Below are 14,639 nucleotides of genomic sequence, written 5' to 3'. Positions count from 1 at the left end.
TATCTTTTAAAGTGGCAAGTGATTGAGTTATTTTATTTTTCGTAAACACCCAGGGTGAAAATGAGTGCCTGATATTAGAAGGTACTGGGATGGTAGCCTCAGATGTTAATTAAAATTCAGCCCATGTCATACTATACTGTAGTGGATGGTGTCAGGGAAGTTGATAAAAGTGTGTTGCTCTAAGCTTCATTTTTTTTTAAAGATTTTATTTATTTCATGTATGTGAGCACACTGTAGCTGTCTTCAGACACACCAGAAGAGGGCATCAGATCCCACTGGATCCCAGATGGTTGTAAGCCACCATGTGGTTGCTGGGAATTGAACTCAGGACCTCTGGAAGAGCAGTCAGTGCTCTTAACCGCTGAGCCATCTCTCCAGCCCCTCTAAGCTTCATTTTTATTCTATAGCTCTGATCTTAGAACACTTTCTAGGTGACTAGGGAGAGTAGAGGATTGTATGTGGATACATATGGACCAGGCCTAGAGTAGTAAACATATCTGCTCAGATTCAACTGACTAATTAATACTTAGTCATATGACCAGAGTAATTAGTAGGAAGCCTGAACAATGTGGGCTGGTTGACTTGAAGAAGAAGAATGAGGGTTGGTGCACACTTAGCAAATCTCTGCACATGATAAAGAGCAAGAACAGTATGAATGCCAAGCTTATTGCAGGAAATCACAGTATATCAAGAAGTAAATAAATTAGCAATTGCCACTCAAACACAGATAAGGTATGATCTCTTTTTGCCTTGTCTTGTATTGTAATGTCTGATGTTTAAGTCAGGACATAAAAAGGGGAAGAAATCTAGTAATATAATTCTGTATCAGACTTGAAAAACCTGAGGCGGAGATTGCAAACTGTTGGTTCATTGTCTCTCTTTCCTGTTCTACTTGTGGAAGACAATTCTCTTTATCCCATCCCTCTAGTCATTTTTAAAAAATAGACCTCAAGGTTCTTTCCATAAAGTGTTTATGGACCCTGTGTATCTACTTCAAACAGTTTTCTTTGGCCAATAAGAAGCTACATAAATGGCAGTGTGCCAATTTTGCTCTTGTCTCTCAAGAGGTCCTGAGTGTTTCTACTTTTCCTCCTATGGGAATATGGAAGGCTGAACCTGCTGGAGATCATTATAGTTCATAGATGATCCATGTCAGTCTAGACTGTCATCTCTCTGTTGAGGCCAACTGAAGGAGTCAGCTTTCCCTTAGATGCTTGGGCAAGATGATCAGACGTGAGCCTGTGCTGTTCCTAGCAAACGAATAGTCATTGCCATACATCTCCTCGACTGCTTATGTAGCTCATTTGCAGTATTAAGTAACTCAGACATTGCTCAATAACTTAGCCCCAATTTTGTAAGGATAGATTTAGCTGGTAGCCTATTTCGGTTTACCTTGCATCTGACCCTGATGGTTTGCTCTGACAAATGAGATGTGTGAAATATTTATGACAACCTTTTAAAGAAAAGGAAGGGTTTTCATTTGCTTTCTAACTTATTTGTGGAGCTGTAGAACTGATGTAGTGCTTGGAGGTCCCGGACCTAACCTGAGGCATGGGTGACAGTGAAGATGTCAGCTACTAATTGAAGTGGAAAAAAGGAACAAGAAACAACTTGATCCTGATGACCATGGCGTTGCCCCACCATTCCTAGATTATCTGTTGTCTTAATGTGATAGAAAATAAACTTTGTTTTTCACACCACTGCTATTTTGGGTTTTACTTTGTACATAGCTGAGTTTAATTCTAGTCAAAATCAATACTTAACTGTCAATTGAAATCCATTTGTTGATTCTTGATCTTAGAGCATAAGAAAAGTTTACTGTCATAAAACTTGATTTTGCAGACAAAAAAGGAAGTCAAAGGGATACAAATTGGAAAGGAAGAAGTCAAAGTATCACTATTTGCAGATAATATGATAGTATACTTAAGTAACCCCAAAAGTTCCACCAGAGAACTACTAAGTCTGATAAACAACTTCAGCAAAGTGACTGGGTATAAAATTAACTCAAACAAAAGAATCAGTAGCCTTTCTCTACTCAAAGGATAAACAGGCTGAGAAAGAAATTAGGGAAACGACTCCCTTCACATTAGCCACAAATAATATAAAATACCTTGGCATGATTCTAACCAAGCAAGTGAGAGATCTGTATGACAAGAACTTCAAGTCTCTGAGGAAATAAATTGAAGAAGATCTCAGAAGATGGAAAGACCTCCCATACTCATTCATGGATTGGCAGGATTAATATAGTAAAAATGTCCATTTTGCCAAAAGCAATCTACAGATTCAATGCAATCCCCATCAAAATTTGAACTCAATTCTTCATAGAGTTAGAAAGATCAATTTGCAAATTCATTTGGAATAATAAAGAACCCAGGGTAGTGAAAAGTATCCTCAACAATAAAAGAACTTCTGGGGGAATCACCATCCCTGACCTTAAGCAGTATTACAGAACAATTGTCATAAAAACTGTAAGGTATTGGTACAGAGACAGGTAGGTAGATCAATGGAATAGACTTGAAGACCCAGAAATGAACCCACACACCTATGGTCACTTGATCTTGGACAAAGGAGCTAAAACCATTCAGTGGAAAAAAGATAGCATTTTCAACAAATGGTGCTGGTTCAACTGGAGGTCAGCATGTAGAAGAATGCAAATTGATCAATTCTTATCACCCTATACAAAGCTTAAGTCCAAGTGGATCAAGGACCTTCACATAAAACATAGTCCAGATACACTGAAACTAATAGAAGAAAACGTGGGGAAGATCCTCAAACACATGGGCACTCAGGAAAATTTCCTAAACAAAAGACAATAGCTTATGCTCTAAGATTAAGAATCGAGAAGTGGGATCTCATAAAACTGCAAAGCTTCTGTAAGGCAAAGGACACTGTGGTTAGGACAAAACAACAACCAACAAATTGGGAAAAGATCTTTACCAATCCTACATCCGATAGAAGGCTAATATCCAATATATAGAAAGAATTCAGGAAGTTAGACTCCAGAGAGCCAAATACCCTATTAAAAAATGGAATACAGAGCTAAACAAATTAATCTCAGCTGAGGAATATCAAAAGGCTGAGAAGTACCTAAGGAAATGTTCAACATCCTTAGTCATCAGGGAAATGCAAATCAAAACAACCTGACATTCCACCTTATACCGGTCAGAATGGCTAAGACCAAAATCTCAAGCGACAACAGATGCTGGCGAGGTTGTTTAGAAAGAGGAACACTCCTCCATTATTGGTGGGATTGCAAGCTGGTACAACTACTCTGGAAATCACTCTGGAGGTTCCTCAGAAAATTGTACACTGTATTACATGAGGACCGAGCTATACTACTCCTGGGCATATACCCAAAATTCCTCCAACATACAAGAAAGACACATGCTCCACTAAGTTCTTATATATTATAAGGCCTTATTTATAATATCCAGAAGCTGGAAAGAACCCAGATGCCCTTCAACAGGGGAGTGGATACAGAAAATGGGGTATAATTACACATGGTGTACTATTCAGCCATCAAAAACAATGACTTCCTGAAATTCATAGGCAAATGGGTGGAACTCGAAAATATCATCCTGAGTGAGGTAACCCAATCCCAAAAATCACACATGGTATGCACTCCCTGATAAGTAGATATTAGTCCAAAAGCTCAAATTACCCAAGATACAATTCACAGACCACATGAAGCTCAAGAAGAAGAATGACCAAAGTGCGGATGTTTCAGTCTTCTTAAAAGGGGGAATAAAAATTTTCATAGGAGGAGATATGGAGACAATGTTTGGAGCAGAGAATGAAGAAATGGCCATTCAGGGCCTGCCTCACCTGGGGATCCAGCCCATATATATATATATATACAGTCATCAAACCTAGACAATATTGATGAAGCCAAGAAGTGCATGATGACAGGAGACTGATATAGCTGTCTCCTGAGTGGCTCAGTCAGAGCCTGATAAATCCAGAGGTGAATGCTAGCAGCAAACCATTGAACTGAGAATGGGGTGCCCATTGGAGGAGTTAAAGAAAGGATTGAAGGAGCTGAAGGGGCTTGCAACCTGATAAGAACAACAATGCCAACCAACCAGAGCTTCCAGGGACTAAACCACTCCCCAAAGAGTACATATGGAGAGAGCCTTGGCTCTAGTTGCACATGTAGCAGAGGATGGCCTTGTTGGGCACCAGTTCGAGAAGCCCTTGGTCCTGCCATTGGTGAACCTCCCAGTGTGGGGGAATGCCAGGGAGGGGGGGCATGAAGGGGGAAGTGGTTGGGGAGGGGGAACACCCTTATAGAAGAAGGGGGAGGGGGACTGGATAGGACTGGATGGGAAACCAGGAAATGGAATAACATTTGAAATGTAAATAAAAAATATCCAATAAAAAGTAAAACTTGATTGTGTTCTACTCGTGTACATGTTATCAGATATTCTTCCCTTAAAGGTGATGAAACAATTTTAGCAGGTAAGAATAATGAGTTAGAGAGTGATCTCCAGGAAAATTTTGGGAGAATTATTGCTTATATAGGGTTAAGGAAGCCTTTTGGTGTGAAAGCATTGAAATATGAGGATGTGGAAAGATGATCCAGTAGTTAAGTGATCCCTAGACATTTGCAGACATGTCTGTGTTGCAGGATTGGGGACAATAAAGAGCGCCATGTGCCCCTAGGAAGGATGTGAGTAGGAGGGACAAAGGAATTGAAACCAGCTAGACTCCATCATTTGTCAGAATGACACATGTTACTTCTCTACTCATCTCCCACTGCCACGGTTTTCTATGTGGTATTAGACCAAAAGAGTAAACAGTTACACAGCTGTCTTGTACAAACCCCCATCTTCCTATCTCTACACAGATAGGAAATAGTTTCCTCTTTTGAACACACATGCATAGATCCACACCTATGTTTGTATATATACACTCATTTATGGTTATATAGTGTGATGCCTCCATGCCAGAAACTACATGAACATTCTTATGTCTTTCCACAATACCAGATTTTACTAAATAACAATAAATTTATAAAGTACACTGTTCCATTGGTAGTAATTTGCCAGTTACTATCAATTTCCTTGATAACTGGATGAGGCAACTCAGTTTACTTTGTTCCAATGTTAACTACTAATATTGACTCTCAGATCATATTTTACATATCATACAGAAAAATCTGTTTACTATCTATATATCTATGTAACTATACCTATGTATCCGCCATTATCATCTAACTACCTGTCATCTATTATCTACCTATGTAGGTTACAGAATGTATTTAAATGGAATAAAAATCTTCAGCAGACTTTAAAAAAGTCTACTTGATAAGCACTAACCAGAAATGGATAAAGATATGAGCAGGTTCTTCAGGGAGAGTAAAGTTCTAATAACTAACCATTGAAAGCCTGTTGGAGATGCTGCTATGGCTGCTGTAGGATTAAGTAGTAGGGACAGAGTTCAGCTGCCTGAGTCAAACTATCTAAGCATGGTGCAAGTGCAGACCAGGGAGGCAGTAGAGGCCGATGGTCTAGAGAGATGAATGGACAGGCTGATGGCAACTGGAGTGGACCATATGAGCACCGAGGAGCAAGTCAATCTGACATCGCTGGCACAGTCAGGAAATGACACCCAGGGTGGTCAGATGACAAGTCGGTAAGGCTGCTGCCATCCCAGTGTTAGACGTTCTTCTTCTCCTTATGTGGTCCATGTGAGGATGCTTTAGCCTTCCCTACGTCTGGTCCATTCAACAAATCCTTGGTCCTGGCTTTCCTGATGTGACTATAATAGACTCAAACAGTCCCAATTGGCTTTGATAAATGCATAGGATAGTTCTGCTCTTTCTTTTGGGCATGAGTAGGGTACTCTGATCACAACACAATAATTACACGCAAAAACCAATATGGTCTCTAGTTGAGGGATATTGGGAGCAAAACACAGTTGAGAACCACTAGATGGTGCTTTGACTTAATCCTTTCGAACATTTTGAAGCAAACTAAAATTGGCATAGCCTCAGGCAAAGTGATCCTGCTATCCTTTATTTTTTTTTCCCCCACACAACAAGCCTATGTCTTGTTAACTCTAGCTTTTCTTGGGAGGTGTTTGAAATAGCTACAAAAAGAGGCAGAGCTAAACCGCTTTAAGGAGAAAAATATCTTTTCAGTTTCTAAATGTAACTGCTATTTTCTCTTAACTTTTGTAGAAGCATTTTGCTTACCAAATGAGCTGGGAAGGGATACTAACACGCGAGGGAAGGAAGGTCACTAAACTGTCCTCATGGTGAAGCCAAGATAAGTACTCATTTCTTCAGATAGAGAAAATTCCTTGTCAGTGTCAATGGCTTCAGATAAAATTAGGCTTCCTCTTCTCCACTTCCTAGGTCCTCCCCCATCATATCTAGAGGCACACATGGTATTCTAATGCTGGAAGGAAGCTACAGATAAATTAGGTCAACTTCCCCTTTTTCTAAAAGAGGAAACTGAGACTTTCAGATTCGGTGGTCATGGGGTGTCACTAACAAGTCAGATGCCCTGCTTTACTTCTTACCAAGAGAAGGGAGCTACTTTTCAAAGGTCAAGCCATACAAGAGGAAGAGGTTTGGTCAGCTCTACTTTAGACCATACCTTGCTCATGCTGCCCCAAGCCCCGATCTCCCTCACCTCTCTTGTCTGATTGGCCAAGTTCAAGTGAAAGCTCTTTATCTAATTCATGGAAAAGAAGAGGGTGAGATACATTTACTGATTAGACAGACCTCCAGTAGAGCTGGGCAGAGCTGGGCAGAGCTAGGTTTAGGATCTATCTTTTGCCAGGCATAGGTCCTTATAAGAGAGAAGCCCATGGAGACCTGGTGTCCTGTGAAAAAGACAGAACTAGAGGACATGTGTGAATCCTTGCTGATGAAGGGGAAGATGGTAGAACTGAGTTAAAAGTAACATAAAAATCAGACAGTGGGCAAGATAAGGGAAGAAAGGCATAGCAGGAAGAGGAGATGGGCTGTTTGGGTCAGGGTAGGTCTCCATCAAGGTGACAGAAGCTGTGTTATTTCCTCTCACACACCTTGCGTTTCATTAGGGAACAGAAGACAACTATTAAGAATGCCAGCAAGATTGGGTAGATCTAGTTAATCTTGATGAACTTATAAAGTTCTCTGAACAGAATGTCCAAACTTAACTGATTCATCCAATGCTGATTTGCAGATCAAATGAGGAACCAACAACATTGGCTTGTGCGTAGTGAAGAACCAAAACAGGCTTGCGAAAGGGAGTGGGTCTGATGGATGAGGTTGATAGAGGGAGGGAATTCCTCTCTCAGCTGATGATGTCAGTATTGACCAAGTATGCCTCCCTGTTCTGGTTTCCCACTATGAAATAGAAATATAATTCTTACTATTAGGCCAGCTGAAGAAAAGGTTTTGAAGATAGTCTTTATCTGGTTATTAATAGCCCTCCAAAGGATGCTACAGAACCCTAAAATCTTACTTTTCAACCCAGTCTATCAGCTTCTAAAGGGTCCTTGTATCTTCACAAGCACACAGGAAAACACTTCAGTGCTTTTTTCCTCATCTCATGTCTCCCTCCTCCTCCTCCTCCTCCTCCTCCTCCTCCTCCTCCTCCTCCCCAACTCCTCTCCTTCCTCCTCCTCCTGGTGCTTCTTTTCTTCCTCCTTTTTCTCCTGTGTAAGACTCAGAGAGCCCACACACAGATAAACATAGACAGGATCCCATTCTTACTATATCTCTCCACTCAAAAACTCCAGAGCTTAAGTCATCATGAAAGAGAGAAGAAGCAAGCATCCAGCACTGCAGAGGGAAACTCTGGGGTGAATGGAGAATATCTACAACTCTGTTCAGATGAAGAGAGAAAGCATTCACAAGCTCATATACACACATAGTAAACAGAACACAGTACATCAAAACAGGATGATTCATAAAGTCAACTAAATATTAGGGCTTTTAGTGAAAGATAAAATAAAACACATTTCAAATTGCTGGAATGATTTGCCTGCCAGTAAGAATAGGATCCTGAATGGGAGACAGAGTTAAATAAGAGAGACCAGTCCTATCATGTTGCCTGTTAACATGATGTACATGTAGCCAAAGTACATCACACTTTCTAGTTTCTCTTCTGAAAACAGAGTGCCAGAGGGCTCCTGAAGAGAGTGGTCTGTGGTTAAGATGAGATTTGCCACCATTCTGAGAAACATCTTGTCTACCATGCAGCATCCCGAGGTTCTGTGAAGCAGGTACAGAACCTATTAGGAAGACAAATCTGATATGGTTGCCAATCCTATCAATGGACATGAGTATTTCTAGACCTGAGTGGGGTTGTACTGGGCCAGGCTAGGTTATATATTTTAAGTTTTGCTGCAGGACCTCATGGTTTATTTACAAATTCTAAATTCTTTCACTTCCAGTTTTAAAACTTTTGGCTTGAGGCTATAATCCGAAGCATAACAGAGAGTTAAAGAAACTCTCCCACAGACCTTGCTGGTTCCATGGTATGGACAATTGCAACATCATTTACAAGACAGTGAAAACCAAGGAGCAGCCCAAGATATCAGCTCCAGAAAGCTACAGTAAATGTCTTGAGACTAGAAAGGATGATTAAACAGTTCCCAGTCCAGCAAGAAGCGTCTGTCTTTTGTCATTTTCCCCATGCAACATAAAATGTGCAGAGGAAGGCAGCCATGCTAGCAGGGGTGAGGGAGGTCAGTTGTTGGTAACATTTTCCACTGTTCTCTTACAACTAGGACCTCAAATTCCATTACTGTCCAATTGCCTGTCAGCTATGATACTGACTGATGCAGGCCAAAGTGACCCATCCCTTTCCATTAAAAAATTAGGCAAAAAGACCCCATATGAACAACAATGCCAAGCAACCAGAGCTTCCAGGGACTAAGCCACTACCTAAAGACTATACATGAACTGACCCTGGACTCTGACCTCATAGGTAGCATTGAATATCCTAGTAAGATCACCAGTGTAAGGGGAAGCCCTGGGTCCTGCTAAGACTGAACCCCCAGTGAACTAGACTATGGGGGGAGGGCGGCAATGGGGGGAGGACGGGGAGGGGAACACCCATAAGGGGTTAGGGGGATGTTGGCCCGTAAACCGGGAAAGGGAATAACACTCGAAATGTAAATAGGAAATACTCAAGTTAATAAAAAAAAAAAAAAACACCTTCGGAAATTTGGATTTTAAAGTTAAAAAAAATAGGCAAAAGCTGAAAAGCCACAGTTTTACAAGATAGGAACCATAAACACATGTGAAGTAATATTCAGCCTACACATTAATAATCAAGATAGTGGCAAATTTAAAGATAATTTTTGTAAATCAAATTATACTATTAATAATTTTGGTGGAATGCATAGTTGAGAGTAGAAAACAGGCACTCAGCATCTGATGAAAATACAGGCTAAGAGAGCAGAGAGAGCAGTCTGGGCCATCAGTCCCACCTTCAGTATATTCTGAATGCAACCGTTCACATGCACTAGAGGTAAATGCTATAGCATTATTTATAACAGCAAAAGAGGGAGCAGCCGGGGTTTGATCTCAGTATCACCTGTATCATTTATTAAAGAAGACTGTAATGTTGTGAAGTAACCATAAAATTATTTTCATTGCTACTTTGTAACTAATTTTGCTACTATTATGAACTGTAATGTAAATATCTGTGATTTAGGTGATCCCTATGGAAGGGTCCTTCAACCTCCAGGTTGATAGTCAATGGGAGAGACTACCAAGGGAAGACTTCAAATAGAGCGGATGTCGCAGACTGATATGACCTACAAGAAGCTATTTTCTTACTTGAGTTTTTTCTCCACGTAGGTCATTCTCTGGTCTGCCTACACATCTATTTAGCAGCCTAAGAGTATCAGAACTTATGAAAGCTTGTAATTAAGATTTAATTAAAGGCATATGAGAATAAAAATGAAGCATCCAAGATCTGCCCTGGATATGTTTCCTTAATTATTTTGAAAAACAACATAAAGTCTGATATTTATGACTAGCTCATAAACTTTTATATCTAGTTTTGATTCCAAGCACATTATAGTGTGTACAGAATTAATTCTATGTTCTTCATGAACATAGAAGGTCTTAAAAATTAATGTTTCTTCTCTGTTCTAGATGTCTCTGTTTTTTTGAAGTTCAGGAAAGATTTTAAAATTATTTTACCATGATAATAAACATTTAAGTGTAAAGCTACAGAAGGGGAGTCATGGAGACTGTGGTCCATTTAGTTTGTACATCACTAACAACTGAGAATCCCAAGTTGTTGGTACCCATTGATGCTCCTGTGTATAATGGGTTAGAGTCTGTGCACTTTAATCTTAACCTTTCCATATCAAAACTCATCTTTTTCTTTCCCATTAAGTTGTGGCTTAGAAGGCAGATCTGGTCAGTCAGAATGAGACACTTCCTGTTAACATCAGATATTTTGATGTCTCTGACTCTCATGTGACTTTTGCTCAACTTCTTACAATGCAGTATGCATATAGTGATAGTTTGTTGAAGCAACAAGAATCTTTTTTTGAGGACTATTGGATAGCTCAGAGGATTTCAGTCACAGGAAATAAAGAGGAAAAAAGTAATCTACTGAGGAAAGGCACTAATGCCACAAGTCCTGGGCCACAGGCAAAGCCATAGATTACAATGATTCCATAGTGCCATTGGGTACTGGACAACTTCCCCATCTTATCATGTGTATCCTTATCTCTTGACTCGGGGTCCTAGATGGGCAAGTGCCTGGAGCACTTGTTCAAACCCCAGATCTCTGAGAAATGTGCTAAGGAAGTAATTGTCTTTCCTGTCCTGGATCCACCTCTTATCAACATCAAGCAGTTTCCCCTCCTCATAATACAGAAGGAACATTCAAAGGCCAAATATTCTTAGAATTCCAATTATGCCTGTCACAGGGATTAAACACATAATTTTTGAACACATGATTCTATGAGACTTGTAAACAACAGCTCTCTAAACACTGACTTTAGTTTTTGACCTGAGCGTATTAGTTCTCTATGTTGAATAACCAAGTAGCCCTAAACTTAGTAATCCAAGGCAGGGAAAAAAAGGATCTATTACTTCACACAGGAATTCAGGATCTGCTCATCTGATGCTTCTGAGCTCCCTTAAGACATCAGCTGCAGTTACATGAAGGCATAGATTGGGCATCAGGACCAGTTCTGAAGATGGCTCACTCACATGCTGCATAGCAATGACCCGTGCTCCCTCCCATATGTTGCTCATCCCAAGCCCAAGTGCCTTCAGGCTTGGAAGCATTTAGTGATCCGGCAGTGAGCAGGGCAGTCGCTGAAATGTCTTCAGTGACATTTCAGCAGTGTTCTGTTGGTCATACAGCTTAGTACTGGTCAGTACTGGATGGGACTGTCCTGGGACAGTACATCAACACAGAAACATGGGTTTGATTTCATAATCACAGTGGGAAGTCAGATTGATCTACCAGCCATATGTCTCTGAGATGTGTAGACTCAGTTGTGCTGAGGTAATCGTTTTAAACCAAAAAGGCTTCTTGAAGAAGTTAAATTTGAAGGATTAGATAAACAAAGCCCAGAAACTCAAAGTTATCAAATAGACTCAGGAATCTTTCTCAGCTTAAGTCAACTTGGAATCACTTCACTGAAAGATCACTTTTATGACTCTGCCAGAGCTGTCAGAATGAAATGAAAAATTAGAAAATTAAGGAGACTTGCAGCATTATTTGGCAAATCAGTAAGCTTTTACAAAACTAGATTCATTTTGCTTAAAATTAAAAGGAGTCATGAGGTTTAAGGCACAGGTTTTAAACCACAAAGACCATTATCTTTCATGCTCTGAGATTCATTTTCACTCCTGTTTCTATGTAACTCCACTCAGTTTGACTAAGTCACTATAAATTCTATTGCTGTTATAAAATCAGTGGAGAATGAAGATAATTTGTGTGAATTTTTCCTTAGTCCATTTGAGCTGATGTTATAGAGTAACCCTAGTTATTACAAATAAAAATTTTTTATATAGTTCTGATTGCCAAGGATGTCTCGAGAGTCTCTCTCTCTCTCTCTCTCTCTCTCTCTCTCTCTCTTTCTCTCTAAGAGGCTCCACCTTTATAATCTGATCAATTTCTTAGTGGTTTCTTTCTAAATCACTTTTGGGGGTGAAAATTTCAACATATGGTCGTGAGGGGTAGCACACAACCATGACTTTAATCCCAGGATTTGGGAGGCACAAGTAAGTGAATCTCTATGAGTTCAAGACCAACCCAATCTACAGAGTTTAGATCTAGGATAGCCTGGGCAGTTACACAGAGGAACCAAGTTTCAACAAACCACACACACACACACACACACACACACACACACACACACACACACACACACACACACAGACACACACACACAAAGATACAACCTATGAACATTAGGACAACACAGTTCACAGTACACATCTGTTTGGGTTTAAACAAGCAGTGTTGCATCTGATATGGGAAGAAAGAAAGAATGAAGGAAAGAAGAAAATACTTCTCAATCCTCAGCCTTACATGGGCGTAGACAACGGAAACTAAGTTGAAATGGCAGGCACATTTGTTTTCTAGTCCAACAAGGGAAGGGGAATTTATTGAGATCAAGGGTATGCCAAACATTTCAGCACTTCAAATCAACTACCAAACTAGGGGTGTCCCTAAAGCTAAAATGGGAGTATACTAGAATGTCCTGGGAAATTTCATGGTGGTTATAGAGTACAAGGAGACCCTCTTGAAGGATGGCTTAGCTGGAATGTGCATCAGCCCCATACTACAAGGTATTCTTGCTAGCTTGTGGAGTTTATCATTAAGCATTTAGACAAGCCTGTCTTTGACTTATTAGGTCATTGGTATCTGGAAATAGGACATGGTGGCAATAGTTACATCATCTTGACAGCAGAGCTCTCTATTCATCTATCTCAATAAAAGAGGCAGATAATCAACATATCATGTGAAACCTGCACCTTTCATGATGGGGACCCTTAGAAAATATCTGGTATGGTATAGAGTTCACAGCATCAACATGGTAAAGGGATCGATGAGGAAGTCTGAGCTTCATCCAGAGACAGAGCTCATTAGCCCAACTTTGAAGGCAATGCTCTCAGAACAGAGAGAACCAGTCCAGTTAGACATTAGAGCCAAGGAACTGCTTCCAAAGTATGAAATGTGATCATAGACCAGAACTAAATGATCTACAACCCTAAAGATTAATTAGGAAAGGGAGACAGAAGGCAATGTTCATAGACACGCCTGTTTAATCTACCTTAATCATATCATTAATCTGATGAGGCCAGATGTTTTCATCTGCTTCACAATCAAGAACACTGAAGTTCCAGTAGAAGTGGTGGGGTACAGACTGGGGCACAGTGTTCTTCCACATTACTCTCCCCTTCTAGATTTGCTTCTTCAAAAGAACTGGGAAGAAGATGAAGAGGAAGCAGAGTTGTTCTGAAATCGGAAATCTCCAGAAGGAACAGAAAAGTGACTTCACAATCAGTAAAGAAAGACCTAAAGTTCATAAATCATAAGACTCCACTTCTGAACACACAGTACACCTCAGATGCACCATACAGAGAAAGCTGTCTGGGACAAAGTTAGAATCTTCCTCATTACTGGCTAGTGTTCATAGTCTCAGAACGTCTGATATAGTATAATGGGGGAGAATTGTAACCTTGTAGAAAACAAAGAAACCTTTTTGAGAACCACTATATATAGCTGATAGGTTATGTAGCTACTCTAATATATTAAAGAGAGGCCCAGAGAAAGTTGATGATGATTTCTCTTCACTTTGAGACTGACTGAAGGGAGAAAGGATGCTCTTTTTTAAGCTCTGTTTTATTCCTATGACCTCTTTTGAACCTCTAATTCTTCAAAATGACAGTCTCCTGGCATGCAAGAAGGGCACTGAGGGCTAGCATCACATGCTCCTAGAGGGGAAAATCTTGGCCCCCTTCTTCAGTATGTCTTGTGACAGCCTGGCGTACAGAACGGACAACAATTACTTTTTTTTTCTTTTTTCTTTTCTTTTTTTTTTTTTTTTTTTTTTTTTTTTTTTTTGAGCTGGGGACTGAACCCAGGGCTAGGCAAGCACTCTACCACTGAGCTAAATCCCCAACCCCGACAATTACTTTTTAAATAAATGCATTGAATAGGCATCTAAAGTCTCTGCTAAAAATAAAACAAAAAAATCGGCCTTGTCTCTGTGGGCCTACCTCTGCGGTCTCACTGTGAGCATATGTTTCATATCTTAGGCTATTTGAGACATGTGGTCTGGTTTAATATTTTTAACAAACTGAAATGGAAAAAATGCAACCAGAAACCTTAAAGACTGTGCACATGCAGGCTGTGAGGTGACCAAACTGCAGACTCAAGAATAAGTAGGATTTATTCAGTGAGGGTGCGCAGCCCATGACTGTGCAGTAGACTCTTCTTGCTATGTATCTTGCCCAGAGAGGAACCAAGACCATGTTACCAAATATTGTTAGAACATTTAGGTTCCCCACCCCCCATCCTTTTATGGCTCAAAAATTTGAAGACATCAAAGTCAAGGTTTCCCATCATCTCTATCTTGAGTAGATCCAACTCCTGTTAGTTGACGTTTAGGATACAGGTAAAGCCTTTGGTCCCTTATACTGGCTAAGAAAG

The sequence above is a fragment of the Rattus norvegicus genome, chromosome 11 (genome assembly GCF_021556685.1).
Source record: "Rattus norvegicus strain SHRSP/BbbUtx chromosome 11, alternate assembly SHRSP_T2T, whole genome shotgun sequence".
Taxonomy (NCBI): Eukaryota; Metazoa; Chordata; class Mammalia; order Rodentia; family Muridae; genus Rattus; species Rattus norvegicus.
The sequence above is the reverse complement of the archived record's forward strand: the minus strand, read 5'-3'. Positions refer to the sequence as shown.